This window comes from Saccopteryx leptura, chromosome 4 (genome assembly GCF_036850995.1).
Source record: "Saccopteryx leptura isolate mSacLep1 chromosome 4, mSacLep1_pri_phased_curated, whole genome shotgun sequence".
Classification (NCBI taxonomy): domain Eukaryota; kingdom Metazoa; phylum Chordata; class Mammalia; order Chiroptera; family Emballonuridae; genus Saccopteryx; species Saccopteryx leptura.
Window position 1 is genome coordinate 207839849 of NC_089506.1, and position 19439 is coordinate 207859287.

Below are 19439 nucleotides of genomic sequence, written 5' to 3' on the forward strand. Positions count from 1 at the left end.
GAAAGAAACCCTGCTAGGGCTTGACCTGATATTGCCTCATGATATGATCCCAAGTTTTGCCCTCAGACCTCATTCTCTGCCAGTGTAGGTGAGAGTCAGTCTCTGTGCTTCTGACCCTGACTTGGCAGCTTTAACCTACTTTGCCTCCTGGGCGAGAAGAGGGTATTAGAGGGTATCTAGCTGACCACATTGTAAGCGTTTGTTTTCTTTTGCCATATACAGTCTTTAAAAATCTATTTGACAAGGGTACTGTTCTCATTTTTTTAGGTTAAAAAGATAAATGATACTAAATTATTTGTCTAAGGTTCATGACACTGCTTAAATTTAGAATCAGTTCTTTCTGACTCCAATGTCCAATGTAAAATTGCTAGATGCTTCTGCTTCCCATGTTAAGAGTAGTCAATTTGTGAGACTCTACTAGGGGCTACACCATGATAGATGAATTGTAGAAATGAGAACAGTTAGTCCATATAGTAGTTTATGAGGTAGATACTTTATCTAACCATTTAAAAATAAGACAATGGAGTTGAGTACATTGAATGTAATGAAACTGGGATTCAATATTTGGTATTCTTCTTTAAATTCCAAATCCCATCTCCTTGACCATTAACTAATTTTCTTTTGTTCTACACATCAAGCAGAGTTTTTGCTATTGAGGCTGAGTGGATGCATTGAGTGACTATTCCCTTTATAGACAGGCAGAAAGAGATGGAATTTTACATTGCTAGTTTCACCTCTTCTTTTTACAGGTTAAGAAACAAAGGCTTCAATGAAGGTCCTCTTCTCTTCACCTGGGGGTATATGATGTGGAAGATAAAAATATTAGGTGTGTACATGCTGTTACATTTTAGTTCCCACAAGAACCATGTGAGGTGAGTGGGGAAGGGCGCACTTTACTTCTATTTTTATAAACTTAAAAAACTTTTATAAATTTTTTTTTTTTTTCAATTACAGTTGACATTTAAAAGTATATTACTTTCAGATGTACAGCATAGTGGTAGGACATTTATATAACTTACAAAGTGATTCCCGTGAGAAGTCTAATACCCACTTGACATTATACATAGTTATTATAATATTATTGGCTATATTCCCTATGCTGTGCTTTACATCCTAGTGACTGTTTTGTAACTGCCAATTTAAACTTTTTAATCCTTTTACCCTTTTCACCCAGCCCCATAACTCACCTCCCATCTGTCAAGCATTAGTTTGTTCTCTGTATTTTTAGTTTGTTTGTATTGTTTTATATTTTGTTTCTTAGATTCCTTATAAAAGTGGGATCATATGGTATTCATCTTTTTCTGCCTTAAATATTTAGATTAGCATAATTTCCTTTAGGTCCATCCATGTTGTTGAAAATGGTAAGATTTCATTCTTTTTTATGGCCAAGTAATATTCCATTGTAAATAGATACTGCGTCTTCTTTACCCAATTGCCTATCAATGGTCACTTAAGTTGCTTCTATATCTAAGCTATTGTTTATGAAATGTCCTTCTTTGTCTCTTGTTTTCTCCTTTGTTTTAAAGTCTATTCTGTCTAATATAAGTAGCTCATCCAGCTCTTTTTGGGTTACCATTTGCATAAAATATCTTTTTTCATCCCTTTACTTTTCAGTTTGTGTGTCTTTCAATCTGAAGAATTCTCTTCTGATTGAAAGATTTCTTCTTTATTTAGCTACCCTATATCTTTTAACTGGAACATTTAATCCATTTACACCTAGAGTAATTATTGTTAGGTATGTGGTTATTGCCATTTTAAAAATTCATATTTTTTTTATCTTTCTCCTCCCCTTCCTCCTCTTTTTCTTCTTTCTTCTCCTTCTCCTCCTCCTCCTGCTCCTTCTTCTTCTTCATTCTTATTCTTACTCTTATTTTTATTCTTATTCTTGTCTCTGTAACATTTTTTTTTGTAATACTGTTTTGGGGGAGGAGGAACGCTTTCGCATTTTCTTGTCTGGGAAGCTCTTTATCTATCCTTTCATTCTAAATGATAGCTTTGCTGATCAGAGGAATCTTAGTTGTAGGTCCTTGCTTGTCATCACTTGGAATATGTCATGCCGATCCCCCTGGCCTGTAGTTTCTTTTGAAAAAACAGTTGAGTTTTGTGAGAGCTTCCTTGTAGGTAACTAAATATCTTTTTCTTCCTGCTTTCAAGATTCTCTCTTTGTCTTTAATCTTTGTCATTTTACTCATGATGTGTCTTGGTGTGGGTGGGTCTCTTTGGGTTCGTCTTGTTTGGGACTCTGGATACTTTTATACCTAATTTACAGTGGAGATACGGAGAACCTGAGAGATGACTAATTCCTATCCTGATGGAGTAGCAGTGCCTGCACTCAAACTCTGAACTCCATATCCACATTCAGAGAGACCTTGGGACTCAATACGATTGGTTGAGTGGAGGCTGAGAAAGGAGAGGATCTCATTACATTACAGACGTCTAGGAAAACTTGGTCAGGAGCAAATTAAGAAAATTCAACCCAACCCTACCCTGTTTGGGGCTTGTTTTCCACTTGAGAAAAAATAGGCGAGACTATAGAACATCTTCACAGCTGTTTATGTCTTCCAGTAACTTCTTCTAACCTTTTTCCCATCTGCTTTTGCAGTGGGAGAAATCATTTTCTCCCTGGGATGGGTCTTCAATATCCTCTTTCCTCCTCCTTGATACTGTACTACAAGATGCTATACTAAATTACAGTGATTCATTATTCCTATTAAAACAAACAATATCTTCAAATTACCAGGCAAACCAAACAATTGTGAACAGTAAATTCAAACAGTAAAACACGGGCACATATTGGGTAAATGTTATTTTCCTGAACAAGAAAGGCTTTCGGCAAAGTGTTTAACTTGAATACAACAAAAGGCAATTTAATTTAGTAATACAGCTGGGTGAAAAATGGAGGCCTCGGGTTTAATAAGAAGGGGGAAAAGACACGCATATATCATCCAAAAGGATAATTATGAGAAACTATTTTGTATGATCCAGCTAAATCAAAGCTTCTAATGCTTTCTTATTCCTGTCAAAATAGGGAGATTTAAAGCCTTAAAAATGGGAATTTTGCAGACTTCACTGCCAAGAAAAAATGATTTGTCTCTTGATAAATTACTATTGGGCTTTATACTTGGGGAAAAAATACACTTACATTGAAATAAATGCCAAGGAATGGCTAGAGAATTTATATGATTCGTTGGTATCTGTCGCTGATTGGTGGGAAGACAGCAGTCCTATTTAAAATGTCTTCTGGCTTGCTGACAGTACGCCACGGAGGCAAGATGAAAGCCCTTGGTGGCTGGGGGCAGGCGCAGACCCCGGGGGGAGCCACTCAGATCTGTGCTGCCCTTCTTCCTTTTCTCCCAGAAGATGAACTTCTCTCCTCTCTCCATTCCACATTTCAAGAAGAACCCCCAATTATGAACACACGTCTTTTACAGAGTCTGAGCATTTCTATGGGCTCTCGCGCATATCCTTGACAAATCTGCCTTCCAACACAAAGGGGAACAGGAAAAGGAGAGACAAACTTTGGCCACCAGGTTGTTAATTATAAGGGGCTGGGAAAAGATGGTGAAAGCGTGACGCTTTATTGGCTCCATCAAAGGCTTGCCCAACAGGTCAATGATAACAGCCTTGGAGAGGAGGACACTGGCCATTGACAGAGGGACCCAGACTCCAGCTTCGCTTCTCTCACAACCTGGGTAGCCTTTGGTAAAACAGGTAACAAATCTGGGCCTCAGTTTTCTTCATCTGTAAAATGGCTGGTTTAGACAAGAAACTTTTCCTTTACAAGTATCTCGGTAAAATAATAGTTCATTTCAGACACACGTTTGTATAACAATTGAAACAACTTAGGCTGTGAAAATGCTCAGACAGCTTTGCCTGGCCTTCTTTTCCTCCATGTTGTTGTTGTTGGTGGTGTATATGTGTATGTATGAGTGTGTATGTGTAGCCTTCTTGACAAATGCCAGAGTCACCACAGGATACATTCCTAAGCGCAGACAAAAACACAAAAATATACAATAGAGTCTTGGAAGCAGTTTCAAAAATTCAAATGAGAATCATCATGCAAATATTTATCTTCAGAAATTTGGAAACTTTGGCACTGGTTAAAGGTAGATAGATGAATGCTTATTAATTCTATATTCCAGTAAATTCTAGAACAGATTCTTTTCCAAATGAAACAAACAAAAACCCCCCCCACAAAACCATAATATTTGAAACTTCTGGTAGCCGGGCTGTGACTGACCTGCTATAAAAACAAATAAGTAAAAGAACTAGGTAAATGCTTTGGGAAAGGAAGTTTTGGGCTAATTCACTTTATTTTTATTTTATATATATGTTCTGCTTTCTTGGTGCTAAAAAAAAAAAAAGCTCCTTTATTTTTAAGTTGAAAATCTTTCTAAAATGTCTGGAGCAATTTTCAATCTTAGTAAGACTCATTTGAAGTGTTTTCATCCTAAATCTTTTTTGTTTTGTAGTTTTACCAAGTACTATACAGAATCCACAAAGCACTCTGTAGTTTCTTAGCACAGTTTACAATCGCCTTTATAGTTTATAAAGCACTGTACCCTTTTCAAGGCACTTTACAGTTTATAAAACCTTTTATGGTTTACACATTCTTTTGTATAAGCCACTTTATCCAAAGGATTTGGCTCTTTATAAAGTGCTCTGCTCCTTACAAAGCATGTTGCAACTTTCCCAATGCCTTGCAATTTGGAAAATGATTCCAAGCTTATAAACCACATTTAGTTTTAGCAGACGCCAGCCACGTGATTGCATCTTTGTTTGATGATTCTAAGAATCATGCTGGGCGTGAGAGTCATAATTGCGAACTTGCTTTTACTGAACACAGACCGCATGTCTGTGTTCATAGATGCTTGTTATTGCCTGATTGATTAAGAATATTACTGCTGCAAAGTGATATCACTGATAAAAGCCTAGAAGTTTGGTCTTTATCAGCGCTTCTTTATGGTGGGGGGGGGGGGATTTTATCTCCCAGGGACTTTTGGCAATAGGTGGAGACTTGTCTGGTTGTCACAACAGGTGGAAGGGGTTCTCCTGGAATCTAATGGGTAGAGGTGAGGAATGCTGTTAAACATCTGATAATGCACATCGCAGCCGCACGACAAAGAAATATCCAGTCCATACTGTCAATAATGACCATTGATTCATTTTACACTACTTTTCTCTTGCAGGAGAAGGACGCTTTGAGTTGCAAGTAAAAGAAAGCCACCTCAAACTGGCTTAACCATGACATCCATTTATCTTCTCCCGTGACTGGAAGTCAGGCGGAAGTTAGGCTGCAAGGCTGGGTGATTCAGACACTGACCTAGGACACCAAGGACCCTGATTTTCCCCTTTCCTTCATGAGATTCATTCTTTCTCATCCTAAAGCTGATTAGGGCAGTCAGCAACAACTGAGCAAACTCCTCCCTTGTTCATATTCAAAGACAGAAAAAGAAACTTTTCTTTCCCAGCGTCCCAGAAAGGGCCTGTGTGTATGAAAAGATACCCCCATCATATAGTGACTTGCTTAATTACAGAATGTACGCAAAATGCCAAAGACAGAGCCTTTCATATAGCTGGTGCTCATTGAATTGTCCTCCCTGTACGTCCATTCTTTCTCGGGGACTAGCTTTTGGGTGATGACTAGGGCTTTGGTGAGAACAGCACCATAATGAAATCATGTGTTGGTCCCACTGGAAATGGTTCTTGCAAGACTTCTGAGCAGATTTATGCACAGAAATTCACACAGTCTGTCAGCCCGGAATCCCAACCCGTAAATTCTCCAGCACATGCACACTTAGACACACTCTACCTCTTGCAAATTAAAAACCATATATATCTTACCCAAGCATTTCTTTTTCTTTTGCCAAAGCATCTCTGACACAGCTTCAGCATTCAGGGCCTAAGCAAGCCCGTGTCTAACATAGTGGTGCGTAATTGGCCAGGGATGTTGCAAAACCCAGCATTCAGTGACTGTTCAAAAGGTCTTCAGATATTCTGGCCAAAGCTTGTTCTCTCTTGCCTAAAATTCTTATTTATAGCAAAGACCTTATCTAGGGACATGTGGCTGAGTCTGGTAGTTTTACCTTCAAAGTAGAAAATGATTTGTAGTGTAGACTTCTTATGGTTGACCAGATGCTCCTGGTTTCTCTTGTAACTGTTTTCATATTTGTTTAGGGAGTACTGCTAAGCCGCAGAAGTTAGTGACCAGGCTCCCTCTCTGATGTGGAATGAGGCTGTTGGATCTTCATCTGCAAAAGCTTTCACTGGTTCTCAATTTCACGTCGGACAGCCTCAGACCCCTCAGACTGACTTTCCCAGTCCGGTCCCAGCATATTGCTTTCAGTGTTGTCTCTCTGTTTACTGTGGTTCTACAAGTATCACCAACTCCATTCAGACAGGTTTCTTAGTTATATTTCAAATAAGTTGTATGTGTTTTTGAACTACAGAATTTGAAATATAACAGGTATTAAAAAGTAACAGATTTAGGTCTTTTGTGTGTGTGTGTGTGTGTGTATGTGTGTGTGTGAGACAGAGACAGAGAGAGACAGAGAGGGACAGATAGGAACAGACAGACAGGAAGGGAGAGAAATGAGAAGCATCAATTCTTTGTTGCAGCACCTTAGTTGTTCATTCATTTCTTTCTCATATGTGCCTTGACCGGAGGGCTACAGCAGACCAAGTGACCCCTTGCTCAAGCTAGTGACCCCAAGCTCAAACTGGTGAGCCTTGCTCAAACCAGATGAGCCTGTGCTCATGCCAGTAACCTCAGGGTTTAGAACCTGGGTCCTCCATATCCCAGTCCAACGCTCTATTACTCACTGTGCCACAGCCTGGTCAGGCCAGATTTGGGTCTTAACTGTGACTCTTTCACATACGGGCTACATGACTGTGGAAAAATAACATGCTGAGTAAGACTGGTTACTCCTCAAAAAAAAAAAAAATGATGATAATATCATCTGATGAGAAAAATGTGAGTGTCAAATAAGACAATTATTCAATGTGCTTAGCTCAGTTCCTGCCATGTAGAAGGTGTTTAACAAATTTAATTTTCCTTTAATTTCTTACATGTACATTTCCCTGGTACATTTGTAGTTCTGCATTGTTTTGAGGAAGATGCCCTTTATTTCTTTGCATGTTACTCAAAGTCTACAGCCTATCCAGTGTTACATCTTCCTCACTCACTGTCTGGTTCCTTCGGCACTCACCGCAGCGTTAACGCATACTACTTTGAGGAACGAGTTGGGTAGGGTTTGTTCCTCTTTCTAGACAGTAAGTTGCCTACGAACAGAGACTGCGTCTGACTCGCTCCTGTATCCCACACCGCTCACTTCCTCACACCCCGAACAGTGTCTGACACATAGCCAGTGCTAAATAAATATTGAATAAATTAATTATTGGTTGGACAATTAAGATGAGTACTTCAGAGTACCAGGCACTGTGCTAAATACTTTATGTAAGCAATTTCACAGCAACCTCGTACCCTAGACACTATTGCTAATACTCCTATTTCCTGAAGAAGAGATGGGGATGTAGGGGCTAAAGTACTGCAAGCAAGTCACCATCTAAGAAGAAGTCGAGTCAGCGTACGAACTTTTGTTACCTGATTCCAAGTCCCACCTGCTAACCATCTAACGGTCATGCGCACCTTTTCTCCAAAGATAGCGGGCGGCGGAAGACGACAATGGACTAGGGCTCGGGTTACCTGAGTGTAAGGCAATCCTGCTTTCAGTCTGTGTGAGTTGCCCAAACAGAGTTTGGCACAAATTCCTTCTCATCCTTGCAACAACTTTTCTAGTCACGAGTCTTTTGACCTTCACACGAGACTTTGCTCTGTCAATGAAAAGGGGGGAGACAGCAAGAGTAAGTGCTTTGCTCAAGGTCACTCATGCAGCCACCGATGTGGAAACACACAGCTGGAGACGCCTACGACAATCAGTGGAGTAATCACACCAGGTCACTGCAGTCGGCCAGGACTTCCCTCCCACCTCCCGCTGAGTTGAGGGGCGGCACCACATTGGTCTGCCCTAAGAGATCGGTAAGGACGAGCCTGGTGCTACGAAAAAAGTTATAGACCTAGAATCAGGGGTCCGACTTCTAAAGGCCAAGGTGTCATGTGGATCTGAGCTCGTGGCCCCTATTGATTGAGTTCTGATTTTCCATCTGAACGGTGAGGAGGTTAGCTTGGATGTTTTCTACAAGCTCCAGTGGATGTAATCATTCAACACATTTTTATGAGGGCCTCCTAAAGACCATGTCTGTCTCGCTCAACTCTTATATACCTCATCCTTAGTCTTTACAACAGTTTCTGATACACAGTAAGTGGTAAATAATCATGGAGGAAAAAGAATATCGTGAGTGGATGTGATAAGATAAAACAGTCAACAACAAACACTTTGTCAGTTCCGGCCCTTTAGTTGGCAGAGGTAAGTCAGCTGCTCACGATTCTGCACTCTGTGAATACTTTAACTGAAGTAAATGCAGAGTACACTGGGAATTTAGTTGGGGGATAGCTGGGGATTTAGGGAGGCCTTCCTGAAGGAGGTGACCTCTGAATGCTGATGCCATAGGATGTGGAGGGTTAGCAGGAAAGGAGGTGTGTAAATGCAGGGGCACAGCGGAGAGGTGCAGAGGGAATCGGGAGGTTTGGTTGACTGTTCCGGACAGAAGGAAAACTTTGGGGAACTCGAGTTCAGCTGGGCCTGGGTTTTTTTTTCTGTATTTTTCTGAAGTTGGAAACGGGGAGGCAGTCAGACTCCCGCCTGCGCCCAACCGGGATCCATCCGGCATGCCCACCAGGGGGCGATGCTCTGCCCATCTGGGGCATCGCTCTGCTGCAACCAGAGCCATTCCAGTGCCTGAGGCAGAGGCCACAGAGCCATCCTCAGCGCCCAGGCCAACTTTGCTCCAATGGAGCCTTGGCTGCGGGAGGGGAAGAGAGAGACAGAGAGGAAGGAGAGGGGGAGGGGTGGAGAAGCAGATGGGTGCTTCTCCTGTGTGCCCTGGCCAGGAATAGAACCCGGGACTCCTGCACGCCAGGCCAACGCTCTACCACTAAGCCAACCGGCCAGGGCCTGGGCCTAGGTTTTAATGTTCAGGTGGGACAGGGGAGAGATGAGCTGGGGAGGTAGGTAGAGGGAAGATAAAGGGTAAACCATTTTAAAGGGCTAGGGCTTTACCCTGAGGTTTGTGGGGAGCCATGGACAGATTCTAAGCAAGAAGGTTTTTAAAGAGATTACTCTGGTAACTGTGTGTGTGAAATTCTTTGGGGAAGGGGGCTATAAAAGCAAGGAAGACCAGTTTGAATGCTGTCAATGTGGTCTAAGAGAATAATAGTGAAAAAAAAGAATAGAGAGGACCTTTGGTCTCTTGAGCTCAGTTGCTATATTCAAAGTTTATAAGACCCTGGGGAGAGGAACAGAGAGAATCGATTTGAGTCAGGGTGGAAACGGAGCTAAACTCAACCCCTGGTCACTCCATTTTTATTGGTAGCGGTGGGGAAAAGGGAGCCTATGAGAGGCAGATGAGTATGCTCAGCCCAAGGCCCTCTTCTCTCCCATCCACCTGCACGAGCTCTGGCTGGCACAGTGTCCTACCTTCTGCCAGTCATGGTTTCATCTGTGCTGTGATCTGCAGACTCATGGCCCCTCTTGTCCTCATGGTGCTGGACTGACACTGCTTGCGTCACTGCCACTCTGATCAGCGCGGCTGTTCTCACCATTTCCTTAAGTGAGCAGTTGTTTAGTTTATTTCCTTGACCCCTCCAGGTTTAAAGGCAAACTCTCTATTAACAGAGATTGTTCCCAGGGATGAGCTTTGACTCATCTTCATGATCAGTTTGGAAGCAAAGGCCCCAAAGCTTTTTTGATACTGAGAAGACAAAATTGTACACACAAGAAAGAGCCTTGTGTTGACAGGAGGGACACTCGGGATACCTGTGACCTTGAGCAAGTCAGTCAAGCCTCACCTTTTCTATAAAGGGAGCAAAGGAAATGACACTTCCCGAGTCCTGGTATGTGGCCTGTGTTCTCATTGTATCTTAAATACATTTATTCGTTCATTCACTCATTCATTTTTCATTTAATAGATATTTAAGACCAACTGATCTGCGGTTGCCTGACTCTTCCATCCGTCTACAAGGAGGTTGAGGAACAGGACCATTTAAAAATTATGAATTGTATTTTTGACATAAAGGCTGGCACATGATAATTACTTAATGTATGGTAAATAAATAAAAATGTTGCTAGGAGTTGTACCTGAGAGTCCAACTGCCTGGATTCAAAAAAGAAATGGCTACTTTTTAGGTCTGGGGTCTGAAACAAATCCTCTAACCTCTCCAAGCCTTAGATCAGGGGTCCCCAAACTTTTTACCTAGGGGGCCAGTTCACTGTCCCTCAGACCGTTGGAGGGCCGGACTATAAAAAAAAACTATGAACAAATCCCTATACACAGTGCACATATCTTATTTTAAAGTAAAAAAACAAAACGGGAACAAATACAGTATTTAAAATAAAGAACAAATAAATTTAAATCAACAAACTGACCAGTATTTCATTGGGAACTATGGGCCTGCTTTTGGCTAATGAAATGGTCAATGTCTGCTTCCATATTTGTCACTGCTAGCCATATCAAGTGATATGACGTGCTTCCAGAGCCATGAGGCGTGTGTCCTGCGTCACCGGAAGTAGTACTGTACTTGAGTGACGCCATGCTTTGCGGTGCCGCCACAAACAGTACTCCAGGATCCTGTGCTCCTCTCACTGACCACCAATGAAAGAGGTGCCCCTTCCAGAAGTGCGGCGGGGGCCAGATAAATGGCTTCAGGGGGCCGCATGTGGCCTGCGTGCTGTAGTTTGGGGACCCCTGCCTTAGATGCTTCTCTTGTAAAAAAAGGGGGATCGGAGTGGTACCTATTCATGTATCCATGCAAAACAGACCAACCGATGGTGAGCAGGAAGAATTCTTTAGCGTTAGAATGCAGAAGGTCCTGCTATGAGAGGAGGTCAGATCTGAAGAGGTAAAACCTTGTTGGCTAGTAAAATCTGTGCTGTGAAGACTCTGAGAAGCTGGATCATGCTCTCATCGAGGATGTGAGAAGCTCATCCTTAGCAAGGTCCTTCCCCTGGGAGTGAAGGTCCCCACGGCTTTGGAAGTATGCAGTGCCCGGGTAACAGAAGAAGAGTCAACAGAAAGAGGCAAACAGGACACCCCTTCGAGGCCGATTCTCCGCTGACTCTAAGGAGCTTTAAGAGAAATGTACAGGCAGGATGCACATAGCCCGTGGATTTCGTGTGCTTTTGTGATCGGCTCTCGGATCGACTGTTTCTTCCTGTTTTGAAAATTGTTATTCACATAAAATATCTAGGGCTGTGTCTGGACACATAGAGTGACGGTTACCCTTGAAGTAGTAAGCTATGGTGAGCTTCTCAATGGGCTCTTTCAGAGAAAACACATGCAAAGGGCCTCAGAGGCGCCCTGCCTCATCTTGGGGTAACATTAGATACCTAAGCACATCTTTAAAAATGCCACTAGAATTATTTGTAGAAAAACAGATTGACATACCTAATTATTTTCAGGAACATAGTGTTTTAGCTTCTTCAGAGACACAAAAAAACAATGGAAGATTGTAGTTGTCTGTCTATCTATCTATCAATCAATCATCTATTAGCTATCTATCTATCTATCTATCTATCTATCTATCTATCTACCTATCTATCGGAAAGTTATGATAGGAATTAGCTCACATGATTACAGAGGCTGAGCAGTCCCCCAGTTTGCTGACTGTAAGCGGAGGCTCGGGAATGTTGGTGGTATAATTCTGTCTAAGTCTGAAGGCTCACGAGTAAGACTGCCAATGTGTGCAGACAGGAGAAGATGGAGGTCCCCACTCTAGCAGGGAGAGCAGGTTTGCTCTTTCTCTTCTATTCGGGTCCTTAATAGATCGGATGATACGCACCTGCATTGGTGAGAACACTCTTCTCTCCTGATTAAGATCCTAATCTCTGTGAGGAGTAACCCCCTCCCAGATACACCTAGAAATAATGTTTTACCAGCTCTCTGGGCACCCCATAACCCAGCCCAGTTGACACACAAAATGAACCAACCATGCTCACATTTTACAAAGGGAAATCTATCGTTAGACTGGAATAGGGATCAGAGAGGGCAGGGATGTGACCACACAGTGATAAATATAAGGAACAGGTCTTTCCTACTTCAAATTAGCTTCTTGGAAGAACACTAGGGTCCCCCGCCTGGAGCCTCTTCCATTGTTATTGTAAATGACATGCCCATAGCAACATCAAAGCAGAAAGAAACTTCTCTGTGGCTGACATATTTCACAGGGAGAAATGGATTTTAAAACTGTTTTCAACTAACAAATTGACAGTCTTCGCCTTCCCTCACCCAGGACTCACTCCCTGGGGTAACGCACGGGGAGGAGGTGGAGGAGGGCTGATAAAATCTAATCCACTGCCTCGAGAATTTGAGCGAGTTTTTCTAATCACCCACTAGAGGGTTGCCCCTCCCAACCCAATTTCCTCCTGAATCACAGACGAGGGGTCAGAAAGAGGGGTGATAAGCTGTCCACCGCCAGGTGGGTTGAAAAGGCCTGATTTCATTCCCTGAGAGCAGTGTCAGAGTTTATAAATTGTCGTGTCTGTCTTTACAGAAAGGGATAAAGTCTACTGTCTCACACACACACAAAAAAATAGATGTGTTCATGTGTTCAACTTAAATTTATCATCTTTAATATTCCAAAAGAGCGGGAGAGAGAGACAGAGACAGAGGAAGGTGGAGGGAAAGGCAGAGGATGTCGGGGTGCCGTGGGTAAGAACAACAGACGGGTGTAAAATAAGGACCGTAGTTCCTTGTGGAGAGCAGGCGCCAGGAAGAGGAGAAACGGCAGGAAAAGGGAAGCGTGAAGTTAAGAGTGCAGACTTTGGTGTCTGACTACGTGGGTTCAAGTTTAGACTTCGCCACTAGGTGAATTTAGGTGAGTTGTATAATTTCTGTGAACTTCCTCATCTTGGAAATGGGGACAATGGTAGGATGGATACACCTTGTAGAGAGTTTCCTGGGAATTACATAAATCAATGCCATCAAGTACTCAGCACAATGCCTGGTGCATGCAAAGCACGTGTTCAGGATTGGCTTAGTTGTACAAAACTCACAGAGTGAGCTTCAGGAAACAGAGCATTGTCGTAAAGAATTAGGAGTAAGGGGCTCCCGTGAACCGAATTCAAGGGGCAGGAAGTGCCACCATCTTTTCCTGGGACCTACTGACTCTGGAAGCTGAAAAGTTATGCAGGAACTAATCTCTCTTTCTCATTATCATTTTTAACAATTCTGAATTGTTTTATTCTCTTTTCCTAGAGGATGGATTATTTCCCCTTCTGAGCCATTAAATGATCCATCATGATAGTCTCAAAATAGTACCCACTGTCAATAGTCCCAGCCCAAATTTTCAGGAGCAATAATCTGACTGGCTCAGCTGAGGTTATCTGTCCACCTCGGACCAACTTGGAATCTCCAGAAAAAAAAAAAACACATCAAAGATGAGAGTGTGAATAAATAATAAGGTTCCATTCAGAGCTCTGGTGGAGGCTCAGAATTCTTGACATCCTCATAAGTCCTGACGAAAGTAAAACAACACGGTGATTAAGTTCAAAAGCTCTGGGGTCAGACTCTCTGGGATGGAGACCAGCTCTACCATGTCCTCAATGCACATCCTTGAGAAAGTAACTTCCTTTCTCTGTGCCTCAGTTTCCTCATGGGTAAAAGATGTGATAGAAATTCCCAGCCCAATGGGTCATTCATCTGGTTAATGGGACATTTAAGGCACGTAACAAGCACTCAATAGGAAAAGCTTAACTATTATTCTTATTTTTCTAGTTTCTATAAAGGCAACTTTGTAGAGTAAGAGACAACACACCATTTTGGGCTCTGGTTGCAAAGAGATTGTGCATCAGTTACAAAGCCATCTTGTCCCTCCTCCTGGGCGGGGTCTGGGTTCATGTCTGTGCTAAATCTGGGATTCCTGTGGCTGTGTGCCCAGAATGCCTTTCCCCCGTGGGACACGCGCAGTGCAGGAAAACATCCTCAATCTGTCTTAACCACATGCATCCTGACGCCACCACCTCCCTCCCTGTCCCTCCTGCGTCCCCCTGCTGTGGTGTGTATGTCAGTACTGGGTGGTGATGAAAAACCAGGAGAGACAGAGCCCATTAGATAGAACTGCAGGCAGATAAGGTTTGCCAATTATGTTTTGTTTCTTTCTGCTTCCTCGGTGACTTTAGGATATACAGATTCTTTCTGGCCCTCCCCCTGGTTCCGTGCCTATAAAATAAGTTTAATGGCTGAGTTTTCCTTCAGATAATCAGAGGCGGTATAATTTATGCATATGAATAGTATTGTAGCCAGATGTAATTTTGCTGGAAGTTGTGGCATTACAGTCAGAAATGGCCCTGCTGGCTGTGTTTTGTAGAGTTTGCAATTTATTTAACAGTTGACTGAGCAGTGACCCCAGATAAAATAACCATAATCAGAGTAGTTTTTTTTTAAAAAAAGAGGTCTAAAAAACAAAGGTAGGAAGGAGTGGGCTTTTGGAGAAAGACTTGTTTCTGGTGCCGATGGGAGAAAAGCAGGTGGTGAGGACTGCAGGGCAGGCGAATACTATCTAGTTAGTGCAGACGGCGGAGGGGTCGCTGATGGAGGGAGGGGCTGACATCTCTGACTTGGAAATCCCTCTCCCACCCCAGAGCTTTCTGTTTGGAAGTTCATCCCCCTTTGATTGAAAAGCAACAGATTATTTTTGTGTTGTTCACGGAGGAAGCTGTGTTGTTTCTCATTCCCAGAGCCCTAGGCTTGTATGTGAGAGGTCAGAGGTAACTGGAAGGGGGTCCTAGCAGGGTAAGTCCGAGGTTTTTGTGAGGAGCAACCCCGATTTTCCCCAAAACGGACACTTCTATACTGGGCTTCATCCCTTAGGGGGAGAAGAAGATCTCTTCTCTACACACCAAACCTGCTTCTGCCTAACCCCTGCCTCGGTCACCCCCCGCCCCCCCCCAGGCCTCTTAACAATGGAAGAGTGCTTGGAAGAGTCCAGGACTGAGGATGGACCCCACTGTGCTGTGAATGGCGTTGGTGTCCCTGCATCCAGGCTACATCCTCTTTTCCTTGCATCTTGCCAGGGTCTGGCCCCCTGGGGTGGATTGCCCATCTTGTAATTCTTCCTTCTTCCTGAATGCATGTGCCTAGGGAGAGTCAAGGACCACTCATGCCTGGAGCCATGCCCAATGCTTCAACCCAGTCTCCACGGTGGAGACTTCGACAGCTGTTTTCAAGTGTTGCTAAAGATGAGTTCGTTCTTTGTTTGTTTGCTTTTTTTTTTTTTTTTTTTTTTGTATTTTTCTGAAGTTGGAAACGGGGAGGCAGTCAGACAAACTCCCGCATGTGCCCGACCGGGATCCACCCGGCACGCCCACCAGGGGGCAATGCTCTGCCCATCTGGGGCATCGCTCTGTTGCAACCAGAGCCATTCTAGAGCCTGAGGCAGAGGCCATGGAGCCATCCTCAGCCCTCGGGCCAACTTTGCTCCAATGGAGCCCTGGCTGCGGGAGGGGAAGAGAGAGAGACAGAGAGGAAGGAGAGGGAGAGGAGTGGAGAAGCAGATGGGCGCTTCTCCTGTGTGCCCTGGCCGGGAATCAAACCCGGGGCTTTTGCACACCAAGCCGATGCTCTAACACTGAGCCAACCGGCTAGGGCCTGTTTGTTTGCTTTTGCAGTTCACGTGTCCTGCTCCTTCATGGGAGTGGTGGTCCTGGTCCTTCAAGGGGTATTAGGTAAAGACAAATGTCTTGACCCTGGCCATGAAACTATTAAAATAACCATCGACCTCTCAACCTGTCGCCTGAATGTATCTGAAGCTCTCATTCTTAGTCTGTCCAGGTCACTCCTTTGCTTGGCTCCTTCAGAGGCCTCCCTCACTCTTAGGATAAAATTTAGATTATTTGAGCCTGGCATTTGAGGCTTTTCTTTGTGAATTGGCCCTGGCTTCCAACCCACTTTTATTCCCTGTGAACTCTGCACCACCACGCTCTCTTCCAAGTATATACTACATTTCAACGAATCCCCAAGTTCTCTAGGTAGAACATTTGTTTATACCTAGATAATCCCTACTCATTGCCCGATGCTCAGCTTGGCTGTCCCCCACCCCGGGAAAGTGCTCTTCACTCCTACAGGAGACGGTCCCCTCCCTCTGGTTCCACCACTCTCCCTATTGCTCCTTTGATGAGAGGTGTGTTCACATCCATTCCAGCTGTGCTCTGTTATCTCTGTATCCTCCGAGCACAGAATGTTGCTTTGCACATGCAAGTAGCTCATGTATATGTGTTAAATGATGAGATAAATAAATGTGCTCTAAAAAGTGCCACTGAGACTAACCTGTAGGGCAGCGGTTCTCAACCTGTGGGTCGCGACCCCGGTGGAGGTCGAACAACCAAAACACAGGGGCCGCCTAAAGCCATCGGGAAAATACATATTTTATTTAAAAATGTATTGTCGCGCGACCCACAGGTTGAGAACCGCTGTGGTAGGGGGAGGCCAGAGTGGGGAGGGCACAGAGAGGAAAAGAGATAAAAACCTCCCTCCAGGAGTCAAAACATTTTAAGGTTGAAGAGAATAAAAAATAAGTATGCTAGCTAGTATATATTGTATACTTATCAGATATAGCACTTATTACCTGTCACTAGGCTAAGAATTTTACGTGTGTCATCTCATTAGATTCATGTAGTGACACTACAATGTGGCCAGTAGGGTTTCCTCTCACTGTGGAGGAAACTGAGGCTTAGAAAGATGACATAGTGACTATGTAGCAGGCGGAAGATTCAAACCTCTAGGCTCCGGAGTTCATAATATTTTTCCTTTTGGCTTTTAAAATATTCATTTTAAAAATTCTGGAATGTTTTATATATTCATAGAAGTACAGAGACAAGAACAATAAATAATATAGAACAATATTTTGCAGCGAGTTACTTTGACACCTCTGTATATTGTGATATGGTTACCGCTGGGATCAGTTTTATCACATTACATCATGATAGTGCAATATTATTGTCTATGTGCATTATACTCCATTTTAATTCCCACCTCTTCTCTCAAAGGTTGCTTTGTATTACTCTCCTTTCATGTTGCTTTTTTTTTTTTTGCTTTTATATATATTTTCACTACTTGTGTATGTACCCATTGACCATAAATGGTATTTTGAGTATTTTAGATATTTTCATAAGTGGAATCATACTATAGGTTTTCCTCTTTCAGCTTATTCCCATTTTTTCCTTTGAATTAAGTAACTGTTTTATAGTAATTTTATATTTGCTGAGAATTTGAGAAGATAGTGGAGAGAGTTCCCTGGGTTTCCCCAATGTTAACCCCTTACGTCACCAACAACGGCACGGTCAAAACCAGAAAGAAAACTGGCATAGTATTATTAATTAAACTCCTGACTTTAGTTGAATTTCTTTAGTTTCTCTCTTAATATCCTCTTTCTGTCCCCAGATCCACCTGCATATAGTTGCCATGTCTCCCTGGTCCCCTCCTGGTTAGGAGTGCTTCTCGGCCTTTCTTGGTTTTTCGTGACCTTGCCATCTGCAGGAGTCGGGTGTCCTGTAGAGTGTCCCCCAGTCTGGCTTTGTCTGCTGTTTCATCATGATGAGTCTGAGGTTACAGGTGTTTGGGGGAAACCACAGGGGTGAAGTGTCCTTGTCACATCCTATCAGGGTGCTCATGACATCCTCCTGACGTCCCTGGCGATGTTAACCTGACTAACTTGGTTAAGGTGGTATCTGCCAGCTGTCTCCTGTCAGTAAAGTTACTGTTTTTCTATTTCATACTCGAATTCTTTGGAAGCAAGTTGGTAAGTCTAGTCTACTCTCAAGGGTGGGGGTTTCAGCACATGATGAATGGAACTCTTCTGTAAGGTAAATTTGTCTCTTCTTTCTCATTCATTTATTTACTCAGTCTTTTATTGATATCAGTACCGACTCACGAACATTTATTTTATACTTTGTGTTATATTCTTATGCTACATTACCTGTTTTGTTGCCCAACTTGTCCCAATTTTGGCCATGGGGAACTAACTCTCTAAGTTCACACCTGTGTCCCTATGACATGGCCCCCTCTTTTCAAGTTTTGAGCACTTCTTTACTTTCTACAACTACAAGCTGCTCATACCATCTTTTATTTTCCTTTTCAAGCCATTTCCCCATGGGTCATTTATTTATTTAAGTTTTTCTCTGTCATGATCAAATATCTCTAACATAAAATTTGCTGTTTTAATCATTTTTATTTTTTTATTTCAAAAATATTTTTAAGACTTTATTTATTCATTTTATAGAGGGAAGAGAGAGAGAGAGAGAGAGAGAGAGAGAGAGAGAGAAAAGGGGAAGGAGCAGGAAACATCAAACATCAAGTCCCATATGTGCCTTGACTGGGCAAGCCCAGGGTTTCGAATCGGTGACCTCAGCATTCCAGGTCAACACTTTATCTACTGCGCCACCACAGGTCAGGCTTAATCATTGTTAAGTGTGCAGTTCAGTGCCAGCATGTGTGGTCACATTGTGGTGCAACCATCACCATTTTACAGACTTCATTCTTTCCTTTGGACAGCTGCATTGTACACCGTGGTTAGAATATAACATAACATATTTATTCATTCTTCTATTGGTGAAGAATCGGGTTGATTCCAACTTTTCACTTTTCAGATCATGCTGATACCAAACATCTTTTTTATTTATTTATTTATTTATTTTACCTGAATCCAAATGTGTCCGGTCAGGAGCTAGCTTTTCTAGAATATATTTCTACAAGCACTAGATGCCAGGATGCAGGAAAGAAAACATCTTCAAATCTTTCAGGCATTGCTAAGTCTATCTCTATCTCTAAGTGGTGTGTGGCTCATACTCCCAAGGATATTTTTACACATCCTTGCCGCCCCCTGGTATTACCTTCCGTTCTGCTGGGCTGAGTGTCCTGTTTTCATCGGCATCTTTCTGCTTACATAGTGAGATGAGCTCCCTTCCACAAATTTACTGGCCACTCAGGATTCCCCCTCTGTGAACTGCCTCTTCTCACGTTGGGTTGTTCATCTTTTCTTATTGATCTGTAGGACTTCTTTATATTCTGGAAACGAAGCCACTCTGGGTTTTATGGGTTGCAAATATCTTCTCCCAGCTGCGGCTTGTCTTTGAGCTTTCCTTTTGGTACTTTTTTTTTGTTTTGTCATACAAAATATTTTTAAAGATTTTCTTTTTGCTCATGGGCCTTTAATCCATTCAGAATATAACTTTTTATAGGGTGGGAATTAGGGATCTAACTTTATTTGTCTTCCACTCTGTTTTTACTACACGGCATTGATTCTAAGAGGTACTTTCCGCCCCTGCGTT